This window comes from Vulpes vulpes, chromosome 5 (assembly GCF_048418805.1).
Source record: "Vulpes vulpes isolate BD-2025 chromosome 5, VulVul3, whole genome shotgun sequence".
NCBI classification, from domain to species: domain Eukaryota; kingdom Metazoa; phylum Chordata; class Mammalia; order Carnivora; family Canidae; genus Vulpes; species Vulpes vulpes.
In genome coordinates, this window is record NC_132784.1 from 138,452,694 (window position 1) to 138,473,200 (window position 20,507).

General features: G+C 57.8%; 1 protein-coding gene across 4 annotated transcripts in view; it reads left to right on the forward strand.

Moving 5' to 3' along the window:
• The window catches only part of GRB10 (growth factor receptor bound protein 10), a 153,506-nt gene that overhangs the window by 9,243 nt on the left and 123,756 nt on the right, over positions 1-20,507 (forward strand). Inside the window, exon 1 of one of the 4 annotated variants that reach the window (XM_072760103.1) lies at positions 3,168-3,275. The exons of the other annotated variants lie outside the window; for them this stretch is intronic. The gene's annotated coding sequence lies outside the window, so the exon portion shown is untranslated. Of the gene's footprint in view, positions 1-3,167; positions 3,276-20,507 lie in introns of those variants that run through there. 4 annotated transcript variants of the gene reach the window in all.

Consider the following 20,507-nt stretch of genomic DNA (forward strand, 5'->3'; position numbering starts at 1 on the left):
CCAAGGCGGGCTGTTGCAGCCCTGGGAGGTCGCAGTCCTGGGTCTGTCTCCTGCCAGGGAGACCCCACCCGACAGGTGTCGGCCCGCTGCTCCTCGCACTTGAGTCAATGCTCTGGTTCTGGCCCTGCCTTTCCTACGTCACCAGAGGTAAACGGGGGCTCTCCTGGCTGACGCTTGCTGGCCTGGTGGCGCGTCAGGCTGCAGCTCCACGTGCTGGCCTGGCGTCCGGCTCTTTTGCATCTTTGGTTCAGCTTCCCCTGGTCCGCTGGCTTTTCTGGGTCTTTTTAAAAGATCCCCTACCTGTGGTCCCGGCGCAGCTGAGTGTGTGTTCAGTGGGTTGCTGGGCACGGACCCGGCCCCTCTGATCCCTTCCTTGCTCTCCCACGGGCGCCGTTAGCTGGGAGCCCCGGTGTATTTTATGGGGCGTGTGGCAGAGGAGGGCCCTCCTGTGCTGTGAATCACTGTCCTTCCCCAGGAGGCCGCAGGGCCCACGTCCTCGGGCAGAGGAGTTCACGGTTGGGGTTGAGAGCAGAGGGCAGGGGGACGGGACCCCCGAGCGGCCTCCTGGTGGGTGACTGCAGAGGTGGGATGCAGCGCCACCTCGGAGAGCCTCAGGGAAGCCTCAGGTCTGGGGGGGCAGGTCTGTAACCTGGAGCAATTTCACCTGTGTGCACTTTGATTTGTTCTAGAATTTCAGGGTTGGACTCCATGCCTCAGTTTACCCTGCAGTATCTCCACTGGAGGGGCACCCGGTATTGGCTTTAATGCTCCCGTGGCACGTGCCTCGCCTCCCAGCGAGCAGGCCGGGCCAGAACTGTGAGAAAGGCTCGCTGCACTTTGTTTTGGGTCGAATGCTCTGCTTTTGGTGCGCGTTCTTGGGGTCGCCTCTAAAATACCGGGAGCACATGGTCCTGGCCACCTTGGGCCCCTGCCCACGGGGTGGACATGGGCTGGTCCTTCACCGCGACCTCTGGGGGTTCGAGGACCCGGGCCGGCCGCCCGTTCCCAGGAGCTGCGGCTGGTGCTCCTCTGGGCGTCTGAGCGCCAGGCTCCCCAGCTCCCTGCTCCCGCCTGTGTGGCTCCGTGTGGCGGCTTCCAGGTGGTTCTTGCTGCCCTTGGCCGCTTCCCGCTCTTCCTGCCATCCCCCCACTCAGACCCGAGTGCAGCCACTCCCTGGCTCTGCGGCCTCGGGCGAGTCACTCATCTTTCTCCTCTGTTCTTCCTGGGCTGTGTGTGCACCCAGTTACCTGGCCCGAGCCCGTGTGCACGCCCGCCTGCCCCACCCGTGCCCCGTGTGCATACCTGCCTGCTTGGCCTGAGCCCCATGTGTGCACCCAGTTACCTGGCCCGAGCCCCGTGTGCGTCCCTGCCTGCCCAGCCTGAACCCCGTGTGTGCGCCCAGTTACCCAGCCCGTGCCCGTATGTGCCACCTCTCAGCTTTGTGCGTCTGGCCTCAAGAGGAGGCTGTTTCCGTCCTGGCGCTTCTTGCCGTGACGTCCTGGAGAGGGGCGTGGGAACGCCGACCTGGGCCCCGGGCAGGTGGAACGAGTAGATGTGCCGTCAGACTCTGGCTCGAGGTGGGCCTGGATCCCCCCAGCCCCGTGCTCTGCAGGGTTTCACGGGCAGATAAGGAGAACTTTGTGTTTCTGGGGGTTGCGTGTGTCTTTTCCCACTGGTGTGAGATGGTTGGGGTAGGGGGAGGCTGAGCGAGGGGCATTGGAGGGAGCAGGGGGTTCTTTGGGGTTGCCCTGGGAACCAGGGCTTCGGCAGCAGAGGTTCTTGCTGAAGCCTCAGGGTCTGACCCAGTCACACGGGGCTTGGGCCTGGGCTCTGAGTACCTGGACCAGGCGTTGCTCCTCTGCCCTCTTCCTCAGGATGCTTCCCCTTGCAGCTGAGCAGTGTGGGGCCAGGCTTGTGCTATAGGGTCCTCCAGGCACAGGTGAACCCATGGGGGGGGGTCTCACTGTATATATTTTGGAGGCAGGGCGACCTCCTACCCTTGCCAGGGTGGTGTCCCTGCTTCTCTGTGTTGGAGCTCGTCAGGCCGTCTGGGGGTGCTGAGGACAGCAGGACCTGGTGTTCTGCACCCACGTTCCCTGCTGGGACGCGGCTGTGTGGTCTGTGCCCCAGCCGGTCTCCCATTTCTATGCACTGTGTGTCCTGCCCCGAGCCCCGTCTCCCAAGCTGAGCACTGGGCGGCCTGCACCCTAGCCCGGATCCCACGCTGCACCCCGTGCATCCTGCTCTGCACACAGTGTGGCCTGTGCCCCAGCCGGTCTCCCACGCTGCGCACCGTGTGCCTTGCCCTGAGCCGTCTCTCAGGCTGCGTGCTGTGCAGCCTGTACCCTGCCCGGTCCCCCGCGGTGTGTGCGCGGTGCGCCCTGCACCCTAGCTGAGTCTCCCACGCTGCACACAGGGACCCCGTGTGGTGGGTCCTGTGCAGCCTGTGCCCCCCTACGGGTGTGGATGCCCTGGGGACCAGCCCTGCAGCGTGGGTCCCTGGGCCTCGTCCACGTGCTGTCCAGGACCGGCCGGCCCTGCGTGGCCCGGGAGGCGCCGGTGGTCAGCCGCTGGCCGTTCTCGCTGTGCGCTCTGGTGGCTCCGAGGGCCGTGTCCTCAGAGGCGCTGCCCCCCGCGTGGGCTCCTGCTGGCCCGCGGGAGTCCAGGTAGCCGCTGGGTGTTGGCTGTGGCCTGCGGTGCTGTTATGTAACCGTTGCTAACTTAACTGTTTAATATGTAACGAGTAATAACCGCGCCCGGACAAACCTGTCCGCTATCTCTTAGCCAAGCGGTGGGCCGTGGGCGTGGGGAGCAGCTGGAGAGGCGAACAGATAAGGGTTTCCAGTGGGAAACTGGGCCTTTCTGTCTGCTAAGCCCAGATAGCGAGGCCTGCCCGACTTCCCAGCCACCTCGACGGGCGGCGGACGCGGCTTGCCACGTCGCACCTTCCTCTCCAGATCCGCCTCCCCCGTGGCGCGAACCCATCTGGCCATTTAGGGCGAAGTGTGAGACGTTGGGGCGATTTCACATGCTTGAATTAGCTTAGCACGTCGCTGCAGGCACAGGTGGGATCGGCGCCCTCGCCCCTGCAACAGTCAGATCACCTGCCCCCCCCGTGGCCATCGCCCCTTTGATCACCTGCCGTTTGTCGGTTGATGGCAGGTTGTGTGCGGGCCGCCCACGGGCTGCTGTCTCGGGAGGCTGCCGTCCGTGTGGCCAGACGTCATGTTCCCGGAAGAGCGAGGAAGAAGCGGGGCCTCCCCTCTCCGTGCCCCGTGAGTGTGAAAGGTGGCAGGTGGCGGCCAGGCCGGTGTGGGCTGAGGTGCTGGGGTGCTGGGGTGCGGTGCCACGGAGTCTGCTCAGGAGTCTGGGCGGGAGCAGCACCGCCTTCGGTCCCGCTTGCTGGGCTGTCCCGTGGGTAGGGGGGCGGGTGTCCCACCCGGGCCGGGCCGGGGGTGGGTGCGGGCGGAGGACCTGTAGCTTCTCCTCCCCTCTGACACTCCGCACATAAAGGTGCTGAAGACCCCGCAGAAGAAGACTCAGCCCGGGTCCAGGGAGCTCGGCAGCCACACAGGGAAGCACGGTTGTGGGGCGTGTTAGGGGGCAGCAGACCTGGGCCTGGCTGTGTGCCCCACGCCCCCGAGACGGGGGTGGAACCCGCTGCCCCGTGGGGCGGAGTGGGGAGCGGGCCAAGTGCCGCGGGACGCGGTCCACGGAGCTCGTGGCGATTTCACTCTTGCTTTGGCGGGAGGTTAGGGGGTTCCAGAACGGTGGGATAAAGCGCGAGTCTCGTTGTAGGGTTTTCTGAGGCCCTTTATTGCTGCGGCGAGCCGTCGCGGAGGTACCACCCACCACCCAGACCTGGGTTCTGCGCCTTTCAGAGAAAGCTGGGTTGCTTGAGGTTTTTGTTTTTGTTTTTGTTTTTGTTTTTGTTTTTTTTTTAAACAGCTGTAGGCTGTATTCCCTGATGCCCAGCCCCGGTGCTCCCACGAAAGCCAGACAGCCTCTGGGGGTGTGGACACACCCACGTCTTAGGAAAGCCTGCCAGGCTAGAACAGGTGACCTCCCTCAGACGGGAGGTGACGCCCTGATAATGCCCGGGTGGGGGAGTGATCCGAGGGCCAGGGTTCTCAGGCGGTGACCTCCGGACCGCCTGTGTCGGGCCCCTCCCGTCTGCCTGGCTCCGGGCTGTGGGGCCCACCTGCAGAGCTGGGCCCCACAATCCCACCTGCGAGGCCGCCCGGTGAGCCTCTGGACGTACAGCTCGAGGGGGGATGCTTGGTTCAGACGTCGCCCTGGCTCAGGAGCTGCATCCTGGGCTCGGAACCACCAGTCGGGTCAGAAACTTGGCAGCTCGCACCTGCCATAGTATTGCCCCATCGGGAGGCCGGGGGCAGAGCGGGGCTGGCGCGGGGCAGTCTGGGACCCCGGGGACCCTGGGGCTCCGGGGAACATGTGATGGGACGCTGGACTGGGGCCCTTCGTGTTTGTGTTTTTTCCTTAAAAAAGGAAACAAACCACAGTACCTGGCCGAGTCCCCGGCGTCAGCCAGCCCCACCCACGCGGGACGCAGAAGCACGCCCGGCAGGTGACACGGCCACACGAAAAGCCCAAGACCAACACGATGTGCCGCGTGTGCTCCTGTTTCATACAATTCCCTGAGCGTGGCAGTGACTCCCGGAGTCCTGACCCTTCCCAGGCCTTACAGGCACCCGATCCCCTTCCCCGAGGGCTTGCTCACATGCATTCGGGGAAACTGCTGCCCTCCCCTCCTCCCGCGTGGAGCGGGTGGGCTGCCTCACAGGCTGGCAGAGGCACACACGGCCGGTGACGCCGGCGGGTGGGCCAGCAGGTGCGTCCCGAGCCCCTTTGCCTCTTCCTTGCCTTTCGTTCTCTGGCTCCTTGGGCTGGGGGTCCAGGACGCTCCAGAACTTTCCTGGTCTGCGGGGAGCCGCCTGCAGACCCGTGGAAGGTCGGGGCTGAACCCAGGTGCCCCCGCCCAGGCCTGGTGTTGGGGAGGGAAGGCAGTCCCCAGTGTGTGGGTGCACCTGCGGGTCCCCGCCGGGCCTCTCCGCCTCACCCTTCCCTGCTCTGCCCAAGTGGCGCCGGTGGCTCAGCCCGGCGATTTGGCCTCCCTGCCCCACCAGGGGCTCCCCGCTCCTCCTCAGCTTCAGGAGTGCGCTGATGGCCTTGCACGACGCCCTGCGAGTCCTGCATTCAGCAGGTGCCCTCCGTGGGCTGCTGCCCAGCTGCCGTGGAGAGCGGCGTGTCCGGGGAGGAGGGGACCGTGAGCAGAGGGACGGCGTGGCCAGGGGTTGGCTCGGCAGTCAAGAAGTGACACGAGCGCATTTTCCACTTGTTTTCCTGGAGGCAGCTGGCAGGTGCCAGTATTGACACAGGCTCCGTCTTCACCGTGTCCAAAGCTACTTACACTTGCACACGCCTGTGGGGTGCCCAGGGGTCTGGTGACGGGGCCGGTTGCATCCCCGGAAGTCTGGGGCATGGCCAGAAGCCCCGCGTGTCCCCCGACCCGAGCCGCACTTTGTGTGCTAAGCTCTGAGACGCTCGTCCCCTTTTACCTTCAGTTTCTTCTCTAAAGTCCTCTGACAAGGCCCCTGCCCCCGGGAGAGCCCTTCCTACGAATGCTGTTACTTAACCTAGGAATTTTGCCAGAAATTGTTCAGCAATTAGCCCCACGTGCTCATAAGTGGCGTTCTTACATGTGTCCATGCTTCGTTCCGTTGTCAAGTGTTTGCGCAGAGGCCTGCTTGTGACATTTGCTTGGGACCCCGTGGGTCTTATCCCCAGATTTCGCTTGTGTTTCTGGTGAGAGGAAGCTTAAAGTTTGGAGCCTCTTGAATCTTGCAGGGTGTGGAAGCCCGTCTGTCTTCCTCGCGGGACTGCAGGATTTGGGTCCTGTTGCGCTCGTGAACCCAAGGGCCCCATGCACTGGAGAGCCACCAGCGATGAGTCCCAGAGGCCGCCCGCCTCCCGCCGGTCCTCTCTTAGAGCACAAAACCAAACAGCTTTATACAGATATGATTCACTCACTGCGCAGCTTACCCAAGTGAGTTTAGGGCGTACGAATCAGTTACGGTTCATATATTCCCAGACCTGTGCAGTTAGTGTGCGCGTAGATACAAGGATGTTGTACTGGTTACCAGACTCACAGGTGTGCACAGCCAGCACCAGTCAGTTTTATTTTATGTGTTTTAAAAGATTTAATATGCTTATCTATTGAGAGAGAGAGAGGAGAGTGAGAGAGTACGCACAAGAGGGATGGAGAGAAAGAGTGAGCAAGAGAGGGATGGAGAGAGAGAGCAAGGGGAGGGATGGAGGGAGAGAGTAAGTGAGGGATGGGGAGAGACCAAGGGGAGGGATGGAAGGAGAGAGCAAGGGGAGAGATGGGGAGAGAGAGCAAGGGGAGGGATGGGGAGAGAGAGCAAGGGGAGGGATGGGGAGAGAGAGCAAGGGGAGGGATGGAGAGAGAGCAAGGGGAGGGATGGAGAGAGAGAGCAAGGGGAGGGATGGAGAGAGAGCAAGGGGAGGGATGGGGAGAGAGCAAGGGGAGGGATGGGGAGAGAGAGCAAGGGGAGGGATGGAGAGAGAGAGCAAGGGGAGGGATGGAGAGAGAGAGCAAGGGGAGGGATGGGGAGAGAGAGCAAGGGGAGGGATGGGGAGAGAGAGCAAGGGGAGGGATGGAGAGAGAGAGCAAGGGGAGGGATGGAGAGAGAGAGCAAGGGGAGGGATGGAGAGAGAGAGCAAGGGGAGGGATGGAGAGAGAGCAAGGGGAGGGATGGAGAGAGAGAGCAAGGGGAGGGATGGAGAGAGAGAGCAAGGGGAGGGATGGAGAGAGAGAGCAAGGGGAGGGATGGAGAGAGAGAGCAAGGGGAGGGATGGAGAGAGAGAGCAAGGGGAGGGATGGAGAGAGAGAGCAAGGGGAGGGATGGAGAGAGAGAGCAAGGGGAGGGATGGAGAGAGAGAGCAAGGGGAGGGATGGAGAGAGAGAGCAAGGGGAGGGATGGAGAGAGAGAGCAAGGGGAGGGATGGAGAGAGAGAGCAAGGGGAGGGATGGAGAGAGAGAGCAAGGGGAGGGATGGAGAGAGAGAGCAAGGGGAGGGATGGAGAGAGAGCAAGGGGAGGGATGGAGAGAGAGAGCAAGGGGAGGGATGGAGAGAGAGAAACTCAAGCAGCTCCGCACTGAGTGTGGAGCCCATTGTGGGGCTCCATCCCATGACCCCAAGATCCCGACCTGAGCTGGAATCAGCAGCTGATCACTCAAGTGGCCGAGCCACTCGTCCATCTTGGAGCAGCCTGAGATCTGCCAGGAAACTGCTCTCCGTCGCCCCCGCGCCCCGAGGCGATCACCCGCCTGCTTCCTGTCCTCCGCTCTTTCTGCGCATGGTTCCTGGTGGGTGTACGGCCTCTGTGCCTGGCCTCTCATCCAGCGTCGTGTTTTCGAGGTTCCTCTGTGTTGTGGCCGCAGTTGGCACTTCAGTCCTTTTTATGGCCGGACAGCATCTTCCGTGACCCATTGAACCGTTTTGTGCTTGGCTTCTTCTTCCCCGTGGACAGTTGTGATGGTGCTTTCACAAACATTGTTCACGGGCACCTGCTTGGGTCCAGCTTTCACATGCACACCCACGTGGAGAGCTGCATGCAGGGTCTTTTTTCTTTTTTTTTTTTTAAAGATTTATTTATTTACTATTTATGATAGAGAGAGAGAGAGGGAGGCAGAGACACAGGCAGAAGGAGAAACAGGCTCCATGCAGGGAGCCCGACGTGGGACTCGATCCTGGAATCCCAGGGTCATGCCCAGGGCTGGAGGCAACACTAAACCGCTGAACCACCCAGGCTGCCCATATTTTCTGATTCTTTTAAAAAAAAAAACTCCTGGTAGGTGGGAAGTGGTATCTCACTGTGGTTTCAGTTTGCATTTTGTTGTTGCGTTGTAGGAGCTCTTTACATATTCTGTGTTTACATATTCCTCTGTACATATTCCTAATCGGATATGTAATTTGCAACTGTGTTGTCCCTTTCTATGGCCTGTCCTTTCACTCTCTTGTCCTTTGATGCGCAAAATTTTTTAATTTTGATGCAGTTCAGCGTGGTTTCCTTGTTCTTTTGCTTGTTTTTCTTTCTGTGTCTTACCCAGGACATCGTCACCACATTGGTGTTGTGAAAATTTCCCCCGTTTTCTTCCAAGAGTCATATAGTTTTAGGTCTTGCATTTAGCTCTGTGATCCACCTTGAATTAACATTCGTTTATGATGTAGGGGAAGGGTCTTTTCTGTCTTTTGCATGTAGATATCCAGTTTTCCCAGAGCAGTTTGTCTAAAAGACTGTCTTTCCCCCATTGAATGGTCTTAGCACCCTGGCCAGACATCAACCCACCGTACACATGAGCATCGATTTCTGGGTTCTTTCTGTCGATGTCTGTCCTCACGCCGTATCACACGCCTTGATTACCGTAGCCTTGTAGGAAGTTTTGAAATCAGAAGCGTGAGTCTTCCAACTTTGATCTTTTTCAGTATTTTTGGCTTTTTGGGGTAACCCGAGAATCCATATGAGTTTTAGGCAGCTTTTTATATTTCTGCAAAAAATGTTGCTGGGATTTTGATGGGGACTGCATTGATTCTGCAGGCTGTTTGACTTAGTGCTCTCAAGCCTGCCAATCCACGAACACAGAGTATATTGACTTATTTAGGTTGTTTTTGTATTGTTTTTTTAAAGATTACACTTACTTGAAAAAAAATAAGATTACACTTATTTGAGAGAGAGAGAGAGAAAAAGAACGCATGCCATGTGCGCACGTGAGTGAGGGCCAGGGGCAGAGGGAGAGGGAGAAGCAGGCTCTCCGCTGAGCAGGGAGCCCGACGCAGGACTCGATCCCAGGACCCTGGGACCATGACCTGAGCCAAAGGCAGGTGCTTCACTGACTGAGCCCCCCAGGTGCTCCAAGATCATTTTTGTATTCTCATAGCAACATTTTACAGGCTTCAGCATTACGTTGTTCACCTTTGGTTAAATTTATTCCTAATTACTATTCTCAGTACTAATGTAAATGGAATTATTTTCTTAAATTTCATTTTTGGATGGTTCATTGTATATGCAAAAGCAACTGATTCCTGCATGTCGATTCTGTATCCTAAAAGCTTGATGAATTCATTTATTCATTTTCATAGTTTTGCGTGCACCTGCAATCTTTAGAGTTTTCCGTGTATAAAAATCACATCACCCGCGAGTAGAGAATAACTAGTTTTTTCTTTCTAGTTTGGATACCATGTATTGATTGATTTTTCTTGTTTAATTGCATTGGCTAGAGCTTCTAGTACTATGTGGGATAGAAGTGGTGAAAGCAGGCCTCCTTGACTTTTTTTTTTTTTTTAAACTTTTTTTAAAATTTTTTATTTATTTATGATAGTCACACAGAGAGAGAGAGAGAGAGAGGCAGAGACACAGGCGGAGGGAGAAGCAGGCTCCATGCACCGGGAGCCTGATGTGGGATTCGATCCCGGGTCTCCAGGATCACGCCCTGGGCCAAAGGCAGGCGCCAAACCGCTGCGCCACCCAGGGATCCCGACTTTTTTTTTTTTAAATAAGATTTTATTTGAGAGAGAGAGGGAGGGAGGGAGATAGAAGAGAGAGAGAGAGGGAGAAGCAGACTCCTGGCTGAGCAGTGAGCCCAACATGGGGCTCAGTCCGAAGGACCCTGAGGTCACGACCTGAGCCCAAGGCGGATGCTTCACCAGCCCCCCAGGTGCCCCTTCCTTGGGTTAATCTTAGAGGGAAAGCTTTCGTCCTTTTGCCTTTGAGTGTGATGTTGGTTGGGGACTTCTCCTATGCGAAGAACTTTATCATGGTTAGAGGTTCCTTCCATGGTTTGGATGTTTTATGTCCTTCCAGAATTCATATGTTGAAATCCTAGTAGGTGGGGCCTCTGGGAGGTGATTAGGTCATGAGGGTGGAGCCCTCGTCCACTGGATTAGTGCGTCTATAAAGAGCTCCCACGGAGCTGTGGGCTGGAAGGTACAATGAGAAGTCTGTGACCTGGAACCGAGTCCTCCCTCCATGATGCTGGTACGCGGCTCGTGGATTTCCAGCTTTCAGAACTGTCAGCAATAAATTTCTATTTTTTTTTTTTTTTTATTTCTGATCTTTATAAACTATCCAGCGTGTCATACTTCGTCATAGTAGCCTGACCGGCCCAAACCGTCTTTTGTTCCAAGTTTATTGAATGTTTTTATCATGACAGGGCGTGGAATTTTGTCAAGTGCCTTTTTCTTCATCCAGTGGAATGACCATGTCTGATTTTCCCCTTTGTTCTGTGAACGCGGTGCGTTCTGTTGATTGGTTTATGTATGTTGAACTCTCTCTGCGTCTGTTGAAAAAATCCCGGTCAGGTGTGTAATCCTTTTAATATGCGGTGGAATTTGGTTTACTAGCATTTTTGTTGAGGATTTTTGCATCAGCGTTCATCCGCGGTATCGGTCTGTTGTTTCCTTGGAGTGTGTTTGGCTTTGGTGTCTGGCTAAGAACAAGTGGGGACGGTGCCCTCCCGCTTTTGGGATCCTTTGAGAAGGGTTGATCGGGATACTTCAAGGGTTTGGTCTAATTCTTCAGGGAAGCCATCCAGTCCATGGCTTCTCTTTGGTTATTGATTCATTGATTGATTGATATTTATTTAAAAGATTTTATTTATTTATTCATGAGAGACACAGAGAGAGGCAGAGACATAGGGAGAAGTAGGCTCCATGCAGGGAGCCTGATGCAGGACTCGATCCCAGGACCCTAGGATCACGCCCTGAGCCAAAGGCAGGCGCTCAACCACTGAGCCATCCGGGGCATCCCTGGTTATTGGTTTAACCTCCTGACTTGTTACAGATGTATTTAGACCCTCTGTTTCCTCACGACGTGATGTGGGCAGATGATGCATTTCTAGGGATCTGTCCGTTTCGTCTGTGTTACCCTCTTTGTTGGTGTGCACTTGTTATGGTTTTCCCCTAGAATCCTTTTTATTTCTGTAAAATCAGTTGTAAGTGTTCCCACTTTTATTGCCGATTGTGGGAATCTTGAGCGCGCGCTTTTTCCTAGTCTAGCTAGAGGTTTGTCAGTTTTGTTGATCTTCTCAAAGAAATAACTTTGGGTTTTGATTTTTCTCAATTTTTTTTTCCGTTGATCTCATCTTTACCCTTTTCTTCCGTCTGTCAGCTTCCGGTTTAGTTTGATCTGGTCTTTGTTTGTTTGTTGGTTTGTTTGTTTGTTTGAAGGCTCCATGCCCATCATGGAGCCCATTGTGGGGCTTGAACTCATGACCCGGAGATCAAGACTGAGCTGCGATCCACAGTCAGAGGCTCAACCGACTGAGCCACCCAGGCACCCCTGTTCCAGTTTTTTATGTGTAAATGTAGGTTGTGGGTTTGAGATCTTTCCTCTGTGATGGAACCGTGGACAGCTGCACCATTCCTTGTTAGCGCTGCTTTTACAGCCTCCTGTAAGTTTTGGTGTCTTGTGTTTTTGTTTTTATTTGCTTCAAGATATTTTAGAACTTCCCTCGTGATGTCATCTTTGACCCACTAGTTTTTAAAGGATGGGTTAATCTTCACATGTTTTTGGATTTTTAACTTTCTGTGGGTTTTGAGTTTCATTTGGTCGTGATTAGAAAAGACACTTCTGTGACTTCAGTCTCTTAAATATACGTTTTGGGGCTCCGATATTTGATGTACGTGTGGTTTTATTTGTCAGATCTTTCTGATGAATCGATCCTGTTCTCAACCTGGAATGTCCTTCTTTGTCCTTCTAACAGTTTTCAATTAAAGTACATTTTGGCAGATGTCGGGATAACCATCCCAGCTCTCTTTTTGTCACTTGTTAACAGGAATTAATCTTTTTCCGTCTTTTTGCTTTGAACCTGATTGTGTCTTTTCATGTAAAGTGAGTCTCCTGGAAACAGCGTGTTGTTGGATTACGTGTCTTTATTTTTCTCCATCCTGCCAATCTCTGTCTTTTGAGGGTTTAATTTATTTGTATTTAATTACTGATAATGGCCGTTTTGCCAATCTGTGTGTGTGTTGGGGAGGGTGGCGTACATCTTAGAGCTTGTTATCCTTCGTTTCTCTAGAATCTTCTCTTAACAACTAATGCTTTAAGGAAGGCTGCTTAGATGGGAGCATTTGTAGAACAAGTTATATTTAAAATAAAAGAACCTTTTATAAAACACTGAAACTTGTGCTGGTGGTTATGGTGCTCTTGATAATGGAGTCTCGTGGTTGCTCTGCTGGATAGTGGGTTGGTGTCTGCATTCTCTAGCCTGACCCAGATGCTGTTTGGACAAGACATCCTGCTGCTGTTGAGAAGGAGAGGGTGGTGGTGGACCTTCCGCTGCCTGACTCGGAGCTTGCCCGGCTTACCCCTAATCCTCAGGACCCCCCTGGAGCGAGGGACAGACTCTCCCTTCTCTACGTGGGGAAGCGGGATCCTGCCTGGCCACAGGCCTCGTTCAGGGCCACGTGGGCATGAGTGGATGACAGCGTTAGACTTGTCTTCACGGACCTTCGGACCCCAAGTCCCACGTTCTTTGTTCCCACCAAAGGCACACCGGCTCCAATGAACGGGGACTGTGATAGGAGGAAGGACCCCATCCATGCATGCTGCTGCTTTGCTTTCAGCATTTTCTTTTTTTAAAGATTTTATTTGTTTATTCATGAGAGACAGAGAGAGGCAGAGACACAGGCAGAGGGAGAAGCAGGCTCCAGCCAGGGAGCCCGACGTGGGACTTGATCCTGGGACTCCAGGATCAGGCCCTGGGCTGAAGGCGACACTAAACCGCTGAGCCACCCGGGCTGCCCTGCTTTCAACATTTTAAAGATTTTACTTATTTATTTGAGGGAGAGCGAGCGAGCGAGTGCGCGCCCTGGCACGTGTGTGTGTGAGCAGGGCACAGCAGAGGGAGAGGGAGAAGCAGCGGCTCCCCTGAGCAGGAGCCCGGTGCGGGACTCGATCGCGGGACCCTGAGATCACGCCGTGAGCCCGAGGCAGCCGCTCAGCCACTGAGCCCCCCAGGAGTCCTGCTCTCAGCATTTTAAGTATCAAAGGCAAATGAGCGAATTCGTTTCACGGTGCGTGGCGCTTAGTAGGTCTCCAGCAAGCATTGAACTTCCTTTCCGTGGGGGAGGGATCCTGGGTTCTCGCCGTCCGCGGCTCGTGGGTTCAGAATGGTCTGGAAGCAGCGACGTTCGGGCACACAGGCGGCATCGTTTGGCCCCGTGCGGTCACGTGCCGTCAGTGTGCCTTAGTTCCCGGGTGTGTGGCCACCTCGTCGGCGAGTGCTACAGCCAGGCCTTGGGTTTCAAGGGGCCTCTTGGGAGCGGGGAGCGGATCTTGCCCCTGGCCGCACCCAGCCGTGCTCCCCTCCTGCTTCTCACACCGCTCGCTCGAGGCCCTTGGGTGGCCCGGACGCTGGGGGGCGTCCCCTGAGCCGAGGTGCGTCCACGTGGCAGCCCAACAGGCTCCTTCCCTTCCAGTGCCCCGATTCGGGCACACGCAGGCCGCTTGAACTCGCGTGGCTTTCGGTCCCGCAGGGTCCGTCCCGGCCTGCAGAGGCGCCCACGGGGAGCTCGGTGCGTCGGTTCCTTTCCCCTTGCGCGTCCTCCTGGGTGGAAACAGCGGGCGGGACGGAGGGCCTCGCCCCATGTACAAGGGCCGATCTCTCGTCCTCAGGTCAGAAATAGATCCTCTTGCCCTGTAAGCGTGTGCTCAGTCCCGAGAGACGTAATCCCGCAGCGGGCGAGCGTGGTGACACTCCGTCCTCCCTGTCCCCCATGGCGTGTCCCTGCGGGCTGCGGGCTCCGGTCTCCCACGTCGGATGGTGCAAACCCAGGGGAGAGACAGCCGGACCGACATACCGAGGAGGTGTCGGGCCCTTGTGTCCCGGGTCCCCGAGCGCACCGCCAGGTGCAGGCCCCGGTTTCTGGGTGCCGCAGAGGCAGGCGGTGGCGCTCTGGGGTCTGCGGCGCCAGGAGCCCGGGGGAGGCGGCCCGGCCTACAGAACTCCGCTAGGAGACTGCAAGTACCGGACGTGTAACACCGTCCCCCGGCTGTCGGCTGTCCCTGTTCGGTGGCTTCTTCCGGAGGCAGGGAAGACTGTTGCATGTGCCTTCTCGCCGCACACCTTGCCAGAGCCCCGCAGGACGGCGCGGTTGAGCAGCGGGTCCTGAGGGGCCACGACGCCCCCGAAGGCAGTGCCCCCCACTTATTTTCAGGGCCGTGTCTCAGGCGAATGGTTCCGAAACCCAGTGTCGGTGGTGAAATCTTCCCTGAAGGATGCAGTCTCTAAGGGCTCCTGTTCCCCAGAGCTTGGCTGTCTGTGTGAGCGTGGGGTGCTGGCCCAGACTGTCCCGGGGGCAGGTGCACGTCCAGGTCCCCGGGGACACCTCCTGCCCTCGGGCTGCGGGGGCCGTGGGTGGGCCTCCCATGTTGGCCCCCGGGACCTCTTGACACCCTGCAGGGCCTGAGCTTTGGTGGCCGAGCATGTGGATCTTTGCTGTTGCAGAAACGACACATTTACAAAATACTTGTTCCTCCCTAAAAGGAATAATAAGGCTGTTATGTGTAAACATAAGGATGATGTTTTGGAAAAGGACAACCGTGTTTAAAAAAAAATGTAACTAGACGAGTGACAGGGTTTTCCATTCTGTAAATCCCTTTAAGATCCGGCTTAATAGGAAGCTGCTGTGTTCTGGAGCCTGCTTCTGCATTCGGCCACATGTCCCGTGGCCTCCCGGGCGCCCCAGCGTGCCCTCGGGAGGGAGAGGACCCGGTTAGTATCCTGAAGGATGTTTTGATGTCGCCCTTGGCCCATGAGGTTGCTCAAAGCTGGGGGCTTCCGTGAGAGGCCGCTGCTGGCGGAGTGCAGATGTGGATGCTGGGACGGTGGGGTCCCGCCCGAGCTGGGCCCTGCAGCACCCCCTCCCTCGGGAGGCCGAGACGTGCCCTGGCCCGGGGTTAATCTCTGTGTCTGTTGTGTCAGCTGTAGCTCAGGGCCGCCCTGAGACTCCGGGCCTGTGGTTAGCATGCACCAGATGAGGTGGGGAGCCGGGTCTTCAGGGTTCTGGGGTATTCCTGCTGGGGTTAAAACACGGATGCTGCGGGGAAATGCTCGTGGCAGTGACTGTGGGCCACCTCGATGTGCCCTCGCTGGGGATCGGCTCGGGGGCAGGACGGGGATGGGCACTGCTCGGCCTGCGTCCAGGGTGGCAGGATGTGGTGCAGTTTGGTGCTTGCCCCCCCCCCCCCAACACACACTGTTTGCTGAGCCTGTGCCGTGCACCTGCTGCTGCTGGCAACCCAGATCCGTCGGGCGGAGTCCCTGGCCACAGTCCCGGTTCCCCCCGGGGAAACTCGAGTGTCTGCAGAGCAATCTGAGACAGGCGTCCCTCCGAGCGCCCCCTGGAGCGCTTTGGAACAGGAGTGAGACCAGCGTTGGTACCTGAGGCGCAGCAAGTAAGCTGCGAGGGGAGGGGGCCAAGCGACCTGGCTCCGTGCCTCGTCTGACCTGGCTGAGCTGGCCGCAGGTGGCTCAGGGCCGTGCAGCCTCCACCAGGAGCCCCCGTGCGGAGGGACCGACCAGACCGCAGGCAAAGGTGGGTGGTCTTGGCTCTGCGGCCTGGTTTTCTCCATCATGTCACACTTTTTCTTCGTAACACGTGTGATGCCAGATGTCAGCTCTCCGAATGTCCGGGGAGCAGGGGTGGCTGCACAGGGTGCTGCGTTCTCTCGCGTGCTCTCTGGAGATCAGTCAGACCCCACGGGTTCAGGGGCTCAGGACTGGGCCCAAACGGGCCCCCACCCCAGATGCCAGCAGACTCCCCAGAAGCCCCATGCTTCTGGCCAAAGGAGTGTAAATTGGGGGTTGTGACCCTCTTTTTAGGTTTGATCGCTGCCAGAATGGCACAAGAATTCAGGAAGACACTCTACTTAGGTTTGTCATAAAGGCTGCAACTCGGGGCCACCGGGTGGAAGAAGTAGGGGAAAGGAGATACGGGGGGCTGCATGTTCTCTCCGGCTCAGCACCCCAAAGTGCTCCCCCAGCTGGAGGCTGTAAGAACCCCATCCTTTAGGGGTTTCCGTGGCCATCCCATTAGGTAGGCAAGATTCATCAGTTCATTAGCCACCGGTGAGTAGCTCTGTTTCAGCCCCTCCCTTCCCTGGAGGTCACAAAGGTCGGGGCGCTGGAAGGTCCATGTCCTGACCACACCTGGTCTTTCTGGCGACCGACCAGCTCCCGTCCTGAAGGTATCCAGGGTTCCCAGCCACCTGCTGCAGTAGCATAGGGACCCTCATCACTCTGGAGGCTCCTTCTAGGAGTTGTGGGAGCCGTGGGCTGGGAACTGGAACGAGGACCAAATATTGTTAATGATGCCGCACAGGTGTTGCATGGCAAGCCACCCAGCGCATCCGGGGTGTTGAGAACTGGTCGGCTTGGGAAGTGTGCGGGGGAGGCTGGGGACCTGACAAATATGTGATCTCTGTTGGCAAAGAAAAAGCATTTCGGTCATTGATGCAGGTGGCTTTGGTCAAGATGAAGGACAGGTTCCTTCTCAGGTCTCAACGCCAGCTCTCCTCCTGAGAGACCCGCGTGGTGAGGTGCCTTCGGCCCTCCCGGGCATTTGGCATCACAGTCATGAGGGTGATGGAATTCTATAATGATTTGGATTAACTCTAGTAATTTTTATAGGAGGTCTTTTTTTTTTTTTCTCTTTAAAGATTTATTTTAGAGAGAGGAAGAGCAGGAGGAGGGGTGGAGGGATAGGGAGAGAATCTCAACGCTCCCTCCCGAGCGTAGAGCCCATCACGGGGCTCCATCCCCGACCCCGAGATCGTGACCTGAGCCCAGGAAACCAAGAGACAGTTGCTTGCCCGACTGCACCGTCCAGGTGCCCCTGTAGGAGACCCTTTGAAGGGACTCTGTTGGGACTGTTGTAATAGCTCAGATCACCAGGAGGAGGAAGGTTGACTGATGGAGTATGAAGTGTGGGTTTCCGGTTGGTGGAGCTGAGGTCTGGATTGGCTTTGCCGTGGACCCGCACCATGTCCCCAAGACTACATCCGAGGAGCGCTGGATGTTTTGAGGTGGGCTGTGTGCAGCATGGTTGCTGGGGACACCCCTGCCCCAGCGGCCCTGGGGTTTGTGCTCCTCTGACTGTGGGACGGGCTCTCCTTTTTCCCTTTGTCTTTTTGCCAGTGGTGCAGGGACCAAACCTTCCCCGACAGAAGGAGGACCTGCTCTTGGGTCAAGGATGTGTGAATAGCTGGGATTCCTTGGAGATGTTAGCAGTTGTTTCGGGCTGTTCCCTACAGGGATTATCAGCAGCTGGGCGTCCCCCGCGAGACACCTGAGAACAAGTTCACTTGGGACGTGTTTCTACATGCACATGCAGTTTTTAAAGAACTGACACAAGAGTGACTGGCCATGCCTGTCACAAGCTGCTTTTCTTCCCATGTTTTCCTTGTGGGGTGTTGACCAAGGTTTGGCTATGTTCCTGCATTTTGCATTGATTGCCGCAAGAAACAAGGTTAGGGGGATGCCAGGGAGGCTTGAGGGTTGAGCACTTGGCTTCGGCTCAGGGCATGACCCCGGGGTCCCAGGAACGAGTCCCACATCAGGCTCCCTGCAGGGAGCCTGCTTCTCCCTCTGCCTGTGTCTCTGCCTCTCTCTGGGTCTTTGATGAATAAATAAATAAAATCTTAAAAAAAAGAAAAAAAACTAGGTTAGGGACCATATTCCGGATGGCTCTGTAGTTGACAGTGGGCATCAGGGTGGAGGGTGTAGTGAGTACTCAGTAAATGTTGCTGAAGTAAATTAATGAAAAAGTCCTGACTTTGAGGACAAAGGTAAATACTCAGTGATGGTTAGAGAGGATCACGCAGCCAGGGGTGCCTGCCGCGAGCTCCTGGGCTGACAAGAGCCTTAGGATAGTGTCCCGGGGAAAATCAAGTGTCGCTCCATGTACTGCCCGTTCCTGGACAGCCACGTGTAAGCCAGACAGGTGAGGGGAGGTGACGCACCTGAGAGCATCTGTGACACGCCTGCTTTGTCTGATATTTGGAAGGCAGAAGAGTTTCCTTTTTCTTTTTCCTTTTTTTTTTTTTTTTAAGATTTTACTTATTTATTAGAGCATGTAGGCATGAGCAGGGGAGGGCAGAGGGTGAGGGAGAAGCAGGCTCCCCACTGAGCTGGGAGTCAGCGTGGGGCTCGACCCCAGGACCCCGGGATCATGACCTGAGCCCAAGGCAGATGCTTCGCCAGCTGAGCCCCCCGGACGCCGAAGCAGATTTTCTCACTCCCAACGCTGCCCTAGGAGCAGGTGCGTGAGGCCCTCCTGGCAGGATCAGGAGCCTGTGGTTCAGGAAGCACAGCAGGGTTTCGCCACTTGTTCGGCCCATCTCCCAGCCATGAGTCCCAGGCAGAAGGCCGGGGTCGTGGGGAGGCTGATTCAGACCCCTGGCAAGTGACGACGGAGTGGAGCGGTCAATGGGGAAGGGCAGGGAGATGGGGCGGGTGGCAAGAGGGTGAGCTCCGTGCTCATCACCCCATTGTCACCTTGCCCTGGGTCAGGTCCATGAGCCGGAGGTGACTGGTCCATCGTGTCCTGCCAGGGTGGGCTTGCTGGGAGGTGGCAGGATCAGGTTGGAACGTTCTTCGGGGCCTGGGGCCCGCTTTGGGCTTGGCCGCAGGGTCGCCAAGAGGCTCGCGGGGCTGCCACCCTCCAACTCTGGAGTAAACGAGGGGCCTGCGGGCCGGCTGTGCCTGCCTGACCAGAACGTTCCTTATGCTGCAGGGGCCTGGGCCCTGTGTCCTGAGCAGATGACCGAGATCCTGCTGGGGGGGAAGCATTCGGGTTGTGTGGGGTCGGGGTGCCTAGGTAGGTCTGCAATGGGCTCCCCTCCTCTCCGCTCCCTGAGCGGCGTGTGGCAGGGCTGGCTCGGCCACCCCAGTGTTGGAGCTCGGGCCTGGGCTAATAGAGTAGTGCACGGGGGGCTCCATCAGTGGACCTCGACTTCCCACCTCTGGGGGGGGCTCCCTGCCCAGTTTACAGAGGGCACCTTCTCACTTTGTCCTCACCTGGTGGGGGGGAGGGGAGGAGGGGAGAGGGGAGGCAGGAGGAAGGGGAGGAGGGGGAGGAGGGAGGGGAGAGGCGGGAGGGGGATGGAGGGGAGGAGCCGCCGGTGGCCAGGGCCAGGCAGGCCTGAGGAGGGCTCCATACAAGGACAGAGTTAAGACTCAGAGGATTCATCCTGCTGGATTGGCTACAACCAACAAGAGGTGACTGGCTGTGAGCGCTGGTTGTGCGTGCCAGGAGGGGTGCTGAGGGGGGTGCGGGCTGCCGCAGGGGGTGCTGGATGTGGGGAGGTGCTAGGTGGGGGGTGCTGGAGGAGGGTGCGGGGGTGCTGTGCAGGGTACGGGGGGTGAGGGAGGCTGCTGCATGGGGTGCCGTGCGGGGGTGCAGGGGGGGTGGTGACGTGCGAGTGCGAGGTGCTGGGTGAGGTGCCGTGCGGGGGGGCTGGGGGGGTGATGTGGGGGATGCGGGGGGGGGGGTGGTGCTGCGCAGGGTGCCGGGCCAGCCTCTGGGCCCTCCGTGCGGCGTCTCCGTGGCCGGAGGCTCGATCCCCTGCCCTCCGGGACCCCGCATCCGCACCCGTCTGGTGCTTCGTCCCCGGGACCAGGAAGCCCAGTGGGGCCCAGCGGGGCACCCTGGTGAGCGAGGAGGAGGGGTGACACGTCCCGGGCAGGTGGGGCCGGCGGCTGGGGCGGGACGGGTGTCCACAGGCCCCGGTGCCCCGGCGCCCCTGCGGTCGGCCGCACGCCCTCTCCGCCAGCACCCGCGTCCTCGCCTACTTTGCCTTTTCTCCGCTTGTTTCCTCACTTCCTGAGAGAAGAAGGGAAGCGCAGGAGGCAGGAAGGAAAAGAGAATAGAGGGGCAGGGTCCTTGGGCATTTCCAGAAGCTTCTGGGCTGCTCCGTTCACGTGACTTGCCCGAAGCACTTAATGGCCCCATTGTTGTCGCTGTAGGGCCGGGCTCCTCTGGGCTTCCTGCAGCGGGAGGCAGGGTGCCTGGAGTCACCGGCCGGGGCCTGCGCGGAGGCGGCCGGGGCAGAAGCGGCGCTGTGCACTACTAGATGGTTCTCACCTGGGGCCTCCTGTCCTGTCTGCAGGGGCGTGTGCAGGCCCCGCTGGCCCCCCCCCCCCAGGCCTTGGGGGGCCCCCTGCCACCTGCGGGGACTGTCCTCTCCTGGGGCCTTCCTGCAGCTCCTCCTGGCCTGCACCTGCACCTTTGTCACTTTCCCTTACACAAGAGCATCCCCTCCCTCCCCCCTCCCTCTCTCCTCCCCCCTCAGTCCCCTCCTCCTCCCCCTCCCTCCTCCTCATCCTCTCTCCCTCCTCCCTCTCTTCCCCTCCCCTCTCCTCCCCCTCGCCCCCCTGTCCTCCTCCCCCTCCCCTTCTTCCC